Consider the following 14,238-nt stretch of genomic DNA (forward strand, 5'->3'; position numbering starts at 1 on the left):
GATAGGAGCACTAATAATAGGACATAAAGGTTCTACAACTCTTTCATAAACAATCTTAGGTATTTCAACAATCCTTTCTTCTTCATCTAGGACCACTTGGGTTTGCTGGTAATTTTCTTCACTTCTCCTACACACCCAGACTAAATTTCGCAATCCTGAAAGTATATGATCTTGTGGGTTTTTCTAATCTAATTGTGGCTGATCAACACGAATAATGTTTTCATGAGGCAAAACCATGACTCTTTAGATAAGGTGACATCAATATATCTATTTAAATTAAAATCTTTCCTTTTCGCATCCCCAACAAAGTCGCCAAAATTCTATTGGTTAATAGATTTTGTTCTCTTTAACAATATAAAAATATCACTCTATGCCCACACAAGAGAACAAACTATCAATCAATAGTTGGATAAGTTGCAATTATCTCTACAACTTTCCTCTTAATTTTAGAGGTACAACTCCCTCTTATGATATAATTTTAGAGTTTTTCTGTGGTTTTTTTTAAACTAGAAAGCAGGAAAGACAATATTTCATAAAAATGAAATGAAAGAACATAATTAAACATTCATGAATTCCATAAAAAAGTATGAAAACCAATCACCACATTTCTCAAATCTAAATCATCCATCAATAACCATGCAAATATTTCCACTGAAGAATGATACTTATATATATAAGATTATCAACAAAAACTCATAGAATATTAGATTTAAATTCACAATAACATATGGAATGAACTTTCATCACAGCATAAAGTCTGAAACAAGAAACCCATTCAACACATTAAATGAACCAACTAGATATAGATAAGATGATAGAATCTCCTTAAAATATAATTCCAATTGAAAACAACACCAAGTCTTTTTCAAACTGAAAAATCTCCAACCCAAACATGCAAAATTACTGTTAATTCAATGTATTTCCCCCTTTTTTATAAAATTTCTAACCCCTTATTATGATTTTAGCTACCTATATATAGATTTTACTTAACTAATCAAAATAATGGCTTCTTGAAGACAACCGTTTCAAGAAAGTTTTAAACTTAAATCATAAATAAACAGCCTGCCAAGACCAATAGTTCAAGAGCCCAATTAGAAAAACAATTAACTAAACAAGAAATTAAACAACAATGCCTCCATCTGCCTCTTCATCTTTTGATTCCTCATCTTCATCATTTTCCTCCTATCTTGTTACTATTGTGTTTGTTGAATCTCCCTATGGTTGTTGTGCCACCTATAGATTTACTTTCTTCCTATAGACTCTATAATTGGATTGAATAGGAGATATACTTTCTATTGCAGGCTCTTATGTAGCTTCAACCTTAACTTTCCACTTGTCAACCCTTTGGTTTGCTTCAAAAATTTTACCAGTGACATCGTGAGCCTCCTGATGAATTTAATTCAATACTACCATTGCATCCTTTAGACATTCTAATGACTTAGAACCTATGTTTGCTACATAAAGTCTATTTTCTATTTTTTGATGGAAGGTTTTCTTTACTATGTCTTTTTCTAATAAATCCTTCCCATCACTGCCAAATATGTTGATACCAATAGTATCAAAAATAATTTTTAAATCCCATAGGAAACTTGTATTTTGGACTACTGAGCCAGTGTGTTGTGATTGGAGCTCAATAGCAACATGATGTCTTCACTCTAGCATCTCTACCCAAGTGAAAATAGTTTCTATATCAGAGTCTTCAATAATGTGTCCTGAAAGCAAAATGACCTGAGGCAACTTACTAACCTCTCACATTTCCATGAAGGATGAAGATAGTCTCCAAGTTTCTTTCTTTATTCTCTGCACTTCAACTCGATGAACATATTTCATTTGGTTTAGAGTGTTGTAATTAATTATACCATGCTCGGTGAATGACTAGCCCTGTCGTCAACTACTTTGGTGATGGTCTATGAGTGTTTAAGAATTTATAACTTATCAGAATTGATGTTCTGTAATTGGCAACCCTGAAGATGAATTGGTAATGAGACTCTCAATTGGGTAGGCAGATTAGATGAAAGAAGCGAGAACATAAACATTCTATGCCACCTCTTGATTTTTATTTTTTACAACTTTGGTTCACCTGGACAAAACAATAAAAAAATTATTAGCATGATATATGTCTCCCTTTGTTGTCGTAGTCCCCATATCAATTTTAGTTATGTCAAACTCCCCTTTAGTAACATCTTATACATATTTATTCACATTAGGATTGACAATTTTTAGGACAAGATGATTTGTCTAAGCATATACGACCATTCTAGTCATTCTTCTTTCCTTTCTGGGCTTTGGCATTTCTCCTAATAGACGTGTTACTGTATCAGTATTGATTTTGATGGAGGGTGAGTATTTATTTTTCTGCTTCTCAATTGCCTTCCTAAGCCAAGAGGTTGATGAAGTATTAGTTGGATTCTTCACGGACAATGCATTGCTAGTATTATTAGGTGTCATAATTGAAGCATCAGGAAGAGGATTTTGGGAGGCCTCGTCACCAGTCAAAGAAACTAATGAATTTTTTTCTCCCAGCTAATGAACAAATTGGGTATCCTCTTCATTGGAGCTGATCTATTGAGTTGTCCTTTTATTTTTAGGCGGTGCAACGATGCCCTCCTTGCAAATATACTTTATCCTTTGATTCTTCTCAGGCGGATCATTATTTCCATTGGGTTGTGAGGTGCTTTTGTCTTCATTACAGCCTTTCCCATTACTTTAGAAGAATATTGTGAGACCGTGATAGTTTCTTTGGGTGTTCCCTTCTGCAAGGAAGAAGAACAAGAGTGACTCTTGATTGCACAATCAAGCCAAAGCCATGATTTGTCTAGAAGTTGGGAAGTTATATCTTTTATCTCCATTTATTCTTCATCCTCAGGCCATTGGAAAGGGGGCAGAGTGGCATTCTGATATGAATTATCCATCAGATTTGAATTATCATCTTTTACATTCTTAGGAATTATCCAGATGATATTAAAATTCAACATTTGATCCAAAGTAAGTCGCATGAAACTTCTTCTAAAAACTTCACCTTCATCAACACAATCCTCCCAAATGTATTCCAACTTAGGGACATGAACATAAAGCACAACTCCATAAAAATTCTTTCTGATATATCCTTTACTATCAACATTAGCCCTCAAGGGTAAAGGGCGGAGGCTGAAGTCGGCTAAAAGCTTATCTAAAAACCTTGAAGATTCATTGTTCTTACAATAAAAGTGAGACAAACTTAAGGGAAAAGAATACCCTTTCTTCCTCATTTGTGTATACTTGATGTTGGCAGAGGTCATCTAACGACACAATTCTAAATACACAAGGTAGTTGAAGGCATACCTGGGAAGCTTTAATGGGTATTTCTCATAACCTTCGACCCTTAAATATGAAAAAATCTTGAATTGTATGTAGGAACATTCATATGTATGGATTACTACCATAGCCTCATCCGATATTCTCGTTTCAAGGTTCCCTTGAATTTCTCTGATGACAGTCATGAGAAGGGCATCATGCACATGAGAGAAATTTCTCTTGCCCTCTCCTCTTTGCAATTGAGGAAAACAATTGTAAATAGGTGCATTTTCTGAAAAACTACCAACCTACCTCAAACCGGGCCAAGAAGCTCTTCCAATAGCTATCACATACAATAACACAAAGCACAAATAAAATCACTTATTATGATTGAACTCAACAAGTTATTCATGGAGATAGTCACATATTAACTTTACCCTGTTAATTTGGATTTTATCATCACAGACAGTAAGGATAAAGTGACACATCTATTCCTCAAAAAATTCTACTCTAGGTCGATTGACTACTCAACATAATTTGAGATGGTAACTTAGACTTTCCAGGCCAGACAAACTTCAACCATCCTCTGGCAATTGTATCCAGACTCCAATCCACCTGCTTATGAAAGTATTCCCACCTTGAATAAAAAGATAAATTCATCTGCCCTTCTCTCTCTAGAATTCCAAGAGCGAGGGAAATGTTGTATCTGTATATCCTGGCTATTACTTTCTATCCCGAATTTCTTGGGAGTCAATATGATAGTGTTGTGCACATGAAAAGACCAATTTAGGGAAAGTAATAGCAGCTCGGGATAACCGCCAACTTGAGATAATGCAAACTCAATGATTTTTGGTGTAATGGGAGATATTTTCAAACTATGCAGCATTTTATTGATGTCATGTATTGTGAATGGGATGAATTTAATGACTTTGATCTAGAATCTAATTTGTTTTCTATGGGTTGAGGGGTTTTAGGCACCATGGAAACTAAATGTGGAAGTGCTAGGGTTTCTAAAAGCGGGTGAAAGCTTAAATTGAAATAAAACAAGGCAAAACTGTGATCAAAGAAGGTTCTCATGAATGCCACGCTGAAGTACTTCACTTAGAATATCAACAAAAGAAACTAGAATATCAATAATTTAACACAAAGCTTTCAGTTTCCAAACCTGGTTTCACGCTTCTGCTAGAACTCTCTTCAATTATTTGAGGATTTTCAAATGCCAAATGCATGAATTGATGGACATAAGAAGACCTCAAGTAAATAATCACTCGACTTTGGCGGCTGCAGTACCATCTTAGGATTTGAAATAATCTTTTCATTAATTGCCCATTACGAAAAAGCATTCAACTAACCTCATCATGTATTTCACCGACTCAAAAGCCATTTGTATTGGAACATTAGGTGATCGTTCCTTTTAAGAAGAAGAGAAAGGGAAAGAGTGTGTAAAAAAAGAGCCTATCGTGGGATCAACCGATACGTGAGGGACCCATCATTAAGTGTTATCGGGGATCAGGGTATTGGGTAGAAAAAGAATGAGTGAAGGCATAAGAAGTCAAGTTTAATTTTAATTGAGAAGCTATAGACTAATAGGTAAGGTGGGGCCCCTTTCGAACATAGACAAGACTCAAAACCTAAAGGCTTTTATCGGCCGATCGGGACTTTAAAGAACTACGGAAAGAAAAAGATTTGGCCCATAATAATGGTATTTGCGACATAAGGCATTATCAATGGGTTAATTGCTAAGGCGGGTAACAATAAGATGTATCATAAATTATTGAACACATGTAACTCTTATTACAAGAATTTTCTGTGTCTATATATTTTAACAATTACAATGTAGGAAGCCAAAAGTCTAAAGGTTATAAATTTTGACCAAAAAAATTATTTGGGTTGTTTTTAAAAAAAAAATATGTAACTTGGAAATATCTATGTAAGATCCATCCCTACATGCAATTCAAAACAGTCTAGATTAATTATAGAAAAAGTGATCCTAGACTAACATGTACATTAACCTAGGATGAATGCCTCATCCAATTTAATATCTAAAATGTGAGTGGACTGGTATTGTTGTCCACAAGGAAGGGCCACATTATCCTAGTCACACTTCTATTGGTTTCATGTGATTAGAATTGATTGAGTGTGTGTGTGAATTAGGTTAACTATGGTGAAATGACTAAATCTAACATAATATAGTAAATGTCGTATAAAACGATAAATAGTAAGCTAGATTTGAGATGAAGATAGAAAGACTAATTTGATACTAGAATCTAGAGCTAACTTTGTTGGATAGAAGCATTTGGTACCCCAGTCTAAAGGTGATGAATGCTTCAAAAGATGACTCGAAATGGAATCTAGGATCTCTACACAACCGTCTCTTAAAATTTTGGATCGCAATAGTAGGATAGTGATACTTGGTGCGCTAGTACAAGAATTTTTGTTTGTAAAAAGTTTGGCATTGTCTATCACCATCTGTTCTTCTCTTCTATACCTATCTTGCATTCAAATCTAAACATGCACACATAGAAAATGGGGGAAATGGTTGTGCTATATAAGGGCTTTCCTAAGTCAAACATCATGTTGTGTTCCATCTCCACAATAGCAATGATGATGAAAAGAGAGGTTATCTCCATAGATATGGAAGCTAGGAATATGAAAAATGTTGAAATGACTAGATTAACTTAGGTACACAACCCTCTAAAAAATTCTACATAAAAGTAGTGATGCAATGCTATTTTGGAAGTCCTACAAATATTCATGCAATAACATGATAATCATAAATGAGAAGCATGAATTCATACTTTCAAGTGTAGAGGGCTTGTGATCTATTTCTCTATAGATTGATACTTCATTCCTTTTGTGATTCCCTTAAATTTTATTGAATTGTAAAAATGATTGCTAGATCTTATGAAGGATAAATGATCTTCTTTACATAAGGACCACAAGGTTAATTTTTTGATGAAAAGATGACTTATAATCATTAAATGCACAAATCAATATTGGATCACAAAATGCAAAGTCCGTTACTTGTAGTGACAACTTTTCAAGGTCATTTTGTTGGGACCAAAACATTAAGCATATAAAAAAAATTAAACAATGAAAAAGAATTTCTTTACAATTTTACTACATAATGCAATATTGAAGTATAGTTTAGTTTTAACCACTATTTTAAAAAAAAGGTAGTAGTATTGTTTGAAATACCTTAGTATCAAAAGGGATAAATGAGTCTAAAAGACTTTGTAAAAATAGAAGGTAGTGAGTTTTTTAATCTTGCAAATGAATAAATAAAAAGGAAATGCAAGTAGTCTTATATAAGTTAAAACAATATTGGAGACAACTGCTTATTTTTATCTTTTGTTTCATTACTTAGCACTTTGATTAAAAAAATTATGAAAATCTTAAAAGAATAAAGAGAAACACACTTTTGTAACATTTAGATAAGGTTTTAAGTTCACTGCTAAGCATAAGAGGCCGCTGAGTTGGAGATCGTTTAAGTTTTTGTATTCAGAAAAATCAATAGATGCCTCCCATCGAAAAAAAGGCACTGATTTAGATAAGGATGCACCAAACTGTTGTAACATGAAGTCGACCGTTTAAGGAGATTAATTAAAGTTCTCAGAAGATTTGTAGAACTAGTGCAGTAGCAGCCAAAGTCAAAGGAAGTCTGTGGAAACCAATTTGAGAAGGAACGAATCGAATTGTTGTAGCTGAGCTTCTATACGTTAAACATTGTCTTAATGTAATGAATGTTGTTAATCAAATTAGAGCAAATGATAATGAGTTAAACCAATTAGAAATTTGTGGAAAATATTCTCAGAAGTTTTTCTAACAAGTTTGATGCTATAGTGGTTGCTACTGAAAAATATAAAGATCTCATAAATATAGGTTGAACAAAAGTAACAATGTCTTATTGGAGAATACGTTTAAATTGCACATAACTTTTGGTGGAAGTAGAGGTAAAAGAAATTCAAAAGAAGGGGTAGAAACAATTTTGTGTATATATATGTGTATGTGTGTGGGTGTAAATAGAAACACATACAATTACACACACGCATATATACATATATATATATTCAGAAACTATATATATATGAGTATGTGTATATGTATTCAATAACATATTCAAAGGTATCCTTATTTGAACCTTCATATATGCTTGTATAAATCTCTCCTCACCTGTCCCTGTGTGTGGGTGAAAGGGGTGTTTCAGGAGTGTAGAAAGGTGATTGGTAGAAGTCGGGTATTCCTGCTCTGGCACATGCAGGTCTCCCCTCCAATGCAAGTTGTCTGAGTCTAGACTGTCCTGGGCAGCGAGGGTATAGACTGCAATAAGGAATATATGATGTCTTCTAATGACAATTAGAGACTGCCAGGCTATGTGTATACGTGCTAAGGTTACTGGTTTTTTGAATTCTGATATTCAAGATTCTTTGCATCGGATAGTGATTGAAATAAGCCCCGTGTTAAATATGGGACAGATAGCACAGGTTTATGTTTCGATGGTTGTGGGACAGCAGTGGATTTCATAGAGTATCATAGCATTTGACTTATCTTGGATTTTAGATACCCTTTCTCTATCGGGTGGGGTTCATTCAGGTTATTACAATCTACTGAGAAATGGATGGCATGTCCTTTTTTGTAGTGGTTTTGTGGAGGGAAGTAGTGGTCAGTCCAGGCTTAGTCATGGATACAGATATGTAGAAGGTTCTATTGGATAAGACTCTGTACAGGTCCTTTGCTCTTTTGTTGTTTCACTTCTATCTCTAGGCATATATATTTCTGTGTGCATTTGTATATACTCATGATCCTGGCAGACTCTATGATAATCTCGTATATTGACATATAAATGTACTTACATATGCATATAAATTTATTTATGTTATGGAGTATCAGATGTCTGCTGTGTTAAAAGTAATTAAGGAAATGTTAGAAATTGATCCTTTCCATTAGTGTAGGCAGAATTGTAGCCTGGATAATCTCTTAAATTGAAACCCAAAAGGTTAAGATGGTTTCAAGCTAAGGGATATCCAGGCTATAATCCTCTTACATAAAATAGAAAAGATGTTATTATTCATTGAATGATTGTTACAAATTATTATGTTTACTATGCTTCTAACAGTCTGGCAAAGTAAGTTGCAAGAAGGTTTTGCAGATTCGGGATACAGGACAAAAGTTAAAGCTCGAAGTATTAGTGGATTCACCATATTTGTGAAGATGGATCCAACCGGAAAGTGTTGCAAGATTTTATGTACAAAAGAAACTAAAATGTCTAAATAAGACAGACACCATCCTCAGATGAGGAATTGTAAAAATTTACAGTTGTTTTTGTTATCTGATCCCACAAGGGATCTGGGCTAGACCGGAGGTTTTCTTATCTCCATTCTTTCCTACCGGTGCCCACACTAAATGGAGATGTAATAATTTTATAAAAGAAATAAATTTCTGGCTTCGGCCTTTTATCAATCAAAAAAAAAAAAAAAAATTTCAAAGAGAAGAATTCCTGATCTAGATGCAGAATAAGTCAAAGTTTTAGTTTTAAACCATCACAAAGGTATGACAAGTTTAATACTCAATGTTACTATTGATTCCAAGTGAATGTTGTAAGAAATAAGTATACATCTATAGGAAAATAAAATGCAATTTTTTTTATAAAAGTAGTTTAAGGACATTGTTTATTACATGCCACATAGCTCAAGAAAGTTCAAGTGGTTTTTGGTTTCTAAACAATTGGTGTTACAATCACATGATAAGAAATAGTGATTAGTTTGAAAGTTTGGATAGTGCAATCAAATTTGAGGTAAAATTGAGTAATAACGATACAATAGGAGTTAAGGGTAAGGGAGTAATCAGTGTGATGAAAAATCTTTGTAAGAGGTCCATTCTTGATGTTTATTTTGTACCAAGCTTGAAACATAATCTCATTTAAGTGTTGGTCAACTTGTACAAACGGTTACATGCTCATTTTTCAGAATAATGTTTGCACTACATTTGCAGTTATGTCCTAGCAACATGGTAATTGCGAATATTGAAATGAAAAAGAATAGGATGTTTCCACTTTGAATGAAAACTAAGAAGGTCGAAGAAGTTTAAGAAATTTTCAAAGTGACTTTTTTAGATCAAGCATGGGTATGGCATTTGAGGTATGATCATCTTCACCTCAAATGATTGTGTCTATTTTAAAAAATTAAATGGCAAAAGGATTACCCCTAATTAAAGAGCCATTAAATTCATGTGAAATCTATATTTTAGTTAAACAATATAGAGAAAGTTATGATGTCATATAGAGAATGTACATCCTTGGATCTTGTGCATGCATATTTATGTGGTCCAATGAAAAAAGTAGCATTACAAGTGAGTATTTATTTTCTAACATTCATTGATGACTTTATTAGGAAGACATGGGTTTTTTTTTTCTTGAGTATAATTTGAAAGTATTTGGAAATTTCAAAGAATATGAAACATTGCTTCAGAAGGAAAGTGGCCTATCCATCAAGGTATCAAGATCTAATAGAGGAGGTGAGTACAAATTAAATAAGATCTTAGGATATTGCAAGTTCCTTGGAATAAAGAAGTAGTTCACAATAAGTCATACCCCTGAACAAAATGGTGTCATAGAGAGGAGGAATTGAATAAAAATGGAGATGGTAAGAAGCATGTTGAGAGGCAACAACGAACTTAATGAATTAATGAATATTGAGATGAAGCAGTAGATTGTGTGGTATGCATCTTGAACTTGAGTCCAACAAAAATTGTGAAAGGTATGATTCCACAACAAGCATGAAGTGGTAAGTAGAATAGTGTATCTCATTTTAGATTTTTTAGTTTTGTTGTCTTTGCATATGTGCCAAAGGAAACAAGAAGTAAGTTAGATGACAAAGGTAAGAAATGTATCTTTATTGGTTATTGTGTAAAATCTAAAGCTTTAAAAAATATTTAATCCTATCACTAAGAAGGTAATTATTAGTAGAGATGTTGTACTCATGAAATAAGAAACTTGGGATAAAAGTATAGATAAAACAATTTTAGTTGCTGCAACAATAAATGACAGTGAAGAAGAAGAAAAAGATCCAGGAAGACAAGGTGATCAAACTAGTATGCAAGAGATTAATCCATTAAGAAGTCCACAGGGAGATAATTCAAAAAGGAATCTTGAGCAAGGCGAACCATCAAGCCATTCCCCTCCTAATTCACAAGTAATGACTCTAATCCTACTTTCCATTATTGAGATCAAGAATTAAAAAAAAGAAAACTAGAATTTTCTAAGAAATTTATGATTAAGGAGAAGGAATATATTTGCCATCAATTTTTTCTTTATTTGCTCATGGTCTTATATACTCTGAGGATGTAATTAAGGAAGATGATTAGGTTAATAAAATTAATGAATAAATAGAAATAATGACACATGGAAGCTAGTAGATTTACATTAAGAAAGAGAATGCCGAGGTTTGAAATGGGTTTATAACAATATGTTTAGTGCAAATGGATTTGTGAAAAAGTATAAGGCAAGGCTAGTATCCAGGGGGTTTCTACAACAATATAGATTTGATTATAATGAAGCATTTATAGCTGTAGCAAGAATTGTCACTATTAAAATTCTATTAGCTATTGCAACTCAAAACAATTTGAAGGTCTACCAAATGGATGTCAAATTAGTCTTCTTGCATGGTTTTGTAGAGGATGAAGTTTATGTGCAATAAGCACTAGGGTATGAAGTAAAAGGATACAAAGACAAGGTATATAGGTTGAAAAGGGTACATCATGGACTTAATCAAGAACCTAGAGCATGATATGTAAGAATAAGCTCATATATGATGAATACTTGATTTGGCGAAAGCAATACGTACACGACACAATACACAAAGGTTGACAAGAAAAGTTAGACTTTAATTTTTTTGTTTATATGTTTAATATTTTACCTTTACTAACAAATTCTCTATAGACATGCTTAAATCAGCCATGAAAAAGGAATTTATAATGAAAGCTTTGGGATTCATGAGATATTTTATTGTAATTGAAGTTATAAAAAATTATAAGGGAATTTTCATTAGTCAAAGTAAATGTGAAAAATATGTATTGAAGAGGTTTAGAATGATAAATTTCAATCTAATATCCACTCCTATAGCAATAGTTACAAAACTTAATGAAGAAGACAAATGGTTCAATATTGATGCAACTATTTTAGAAAAAATGTTGGACATTTGATGTATCTCAAAACAATTAGACAAGCTATTACATTCAAGGTTAGTCTAATATCTAGATTCATTGATTCACCTAAGAATTCACATTGGCATGTCGGAAAAACATAATATTATGGTATATTTTAGGCACTATAGAATATGGGAAATTATATTCCACAACAATTAATTTTAAGTTGATTGGATATATAGACAATTATTTTGTAAGGAGTAAAGATAATCAAAAGAGTTCATCAAGATATGTATTTCACTTTGGAATGGGAATTGCATCATGGGCATCAAAGAAACAACCTATACTGACGATCTCATCTGTGGAAGGTGAATATGTAATAGGTACGTCAATAGCATGTCAAGTAGTATGGATGTGAAATTTTTTGATGGATTTAATGTATGATCAAAAGGAAGCAACATCAATGTATTGAAATAAGAAGTCAACAGTTGTATTATTGAAGAATTATGTCTTTTATTAAATAAAAAAATTAAACATGTTGATACAAGATATGATTTTATTTGAGAGTTCGTAAACAATAGAAAAATCAAGGGTTGCAGGGAATCTTAGTTCCTTCCCAATGCTGCAAGGTTGGTTCTGGATTGCAAATGTCTCTGCATGGACATTGCCCTTGTCAATTACTTTTGTTAATAAGTCTAGTTTTGTTAATGTATACATGATAATAGTGCTTTGTTTCCCAAGTATACCCAAAATATCATAGACAATACAAACATAAACTTGTGTTGGAAAACTACACAGAATCCTGGGACTTGGCTCACCATGGCAGTTGGTAGTTAACTGATTTTGGGATTTTGCTTGTATGTGCTTCATAGATTAAGGGCTAGCCATGAAGAAGACAAGTAATTGTGTCAAAAATAAAAGCTATGATCATTATAATAAAAGATATCAATGTCAAAATAGAGTGTAACACTAATGGTAGTTGCCTCGATAACTCATCTTTAGTTCATATTTCAACTTCATGATTATGAATCTCATAGTTATTAAGTTTAGACAGCATCACAAAGATTGTTGGTGTATGCATTTGTTCTAATTAGTAATAGATGCTATAATAACTTAGTATAATATTTATTTTTTATATTGAACAATGTCGATTGCATAAGAAAAGAACAAAGAAGAAGAACATTACAAATCAGTAGCAGTAAAATCAATAGATACAATGTCAAATATTACATATGCAATTAAAGAGGTTTTTAGCTATCTAGAAAACCTTTCCACCACTTAGTAGCAACAAACACCTGTTTTCAAATTACATCTTAAATTGCAACAACAATACAATCAACATACATAATATTAGCTAGAAAGGGTTAGATGTTTGTGGTTGCAACTTCTCAACTTAATCAACTTTAGGGACTTTGGGCATTGGGTTGGTAGGTTCTGAGGCAAAGGAGGTTGAGGAAATCTACAAACTCCACAAGTATAAGGTCCTTATATCCAGCCTCTTTGTCCATGCAAATTCCAAAAGAAATGCAAAAGTAGTTGTAGCAAATGCCCCAACTGCTACTCCCCACATTACTTTTCTAAATGGCTAATTTAAGAAATAAAGTAATTTCAATGCTTTGAGAGAAGAGGGCATTGCACCTGAAAGGAAGTTGGAAGAAAGATCCAAATATCTCAGATTTTGTAGATTGCTGAGTGGATTGGAAACTGAACCTTCTAAGCCATTTCTTGATAAGTTAAGATACTACAATTTAGTGTTGTTTCCAAGGGTCTCTGGAATTACACCATTCAACCTGTTGTGGGAAATGTCTATAGCTCAAACCCAAACAAGCCTGCCAATCTCTTGAGGCACAACACCCTCTAGAAAATTGAATGACAAATTCACATAAGTTGTTGCATGAGATAGATTTGCAACTTCTTGTGGTATGCTTCCAATCAGATAGTTGTGAGACAAATCCAGCACTCGTAATTTTTTGCAATAGCCTAAGCTAGTCGGTATCACATCTGACAAGTTAGCAGAATCTACTTGTTAGGACCCCCAAGTTTGCAGAAACGCTCTAGCTTCTACAATCTTCTTAGACCAAACGAAAGACTAGCTATTTCTGCCATAAATAAAATAAAATAAAAACACAATCAAAATTATTCTTAAAACATTAGAATTGATTCTTTGTATATTATACTTTTTTTGCAAATTGTCAAGTTTTGGCCTATTCTTGTTAAATGGAATCCGAGTTAGGTTTAGAAGAAGGCACATGGATTTGATCAAAAAATATTTCCCTTCTATGCATTGGTTATGTGGGTCTTTGTTCTAATAGCATTGGAAGACATGAAATGTAAATATAGAATTAACAGTTGATTTTATATTCCCTAAATTTTTTGAGAGTCAAACACAATAATTCTCATCATATCCATAATAGAGAACTTGACTAATACAGTAATACAAAACTTCAATTGAGACCAATTGACTAAAAGTAATCAAATTCATCACTTAACAAAAGATAAGGTTTACAAGGAAATCACTGACTAATGACATGCAGATGCATGATGGGTTTGTTAAGTGGGAGATATAAGTCGATGAATGTATATATATATATGTATATGTATAGTACATATATACATATACATATATGTATACATATATACATATACATATCTATACATATCTATATATACATATCTATACATATCTATACATATCTATATATACATATCTATACATATCTATACATATCTATACATATCTATATATATATATATGCGTGTGTGTGTAGATGTATACACACACACACACACACACACACATATAGCCATAGACAAAACACTACA

The sequence above is a fragment of the Cryptomeria japonica genome, chromosome 3, assembly GCF_030272615.1.
Source record: "Cryptomeria japonica chromosome 3, Sugi_1.0, whole genome shotgun sequence".
Classification (NCBI taxonomy): Eukaryota; Viridiplantae; Streptophyta; class Pinopsida; order Cupressales; family Cupressaceae; genus Cryptomeria; species Cryptomeria japonica.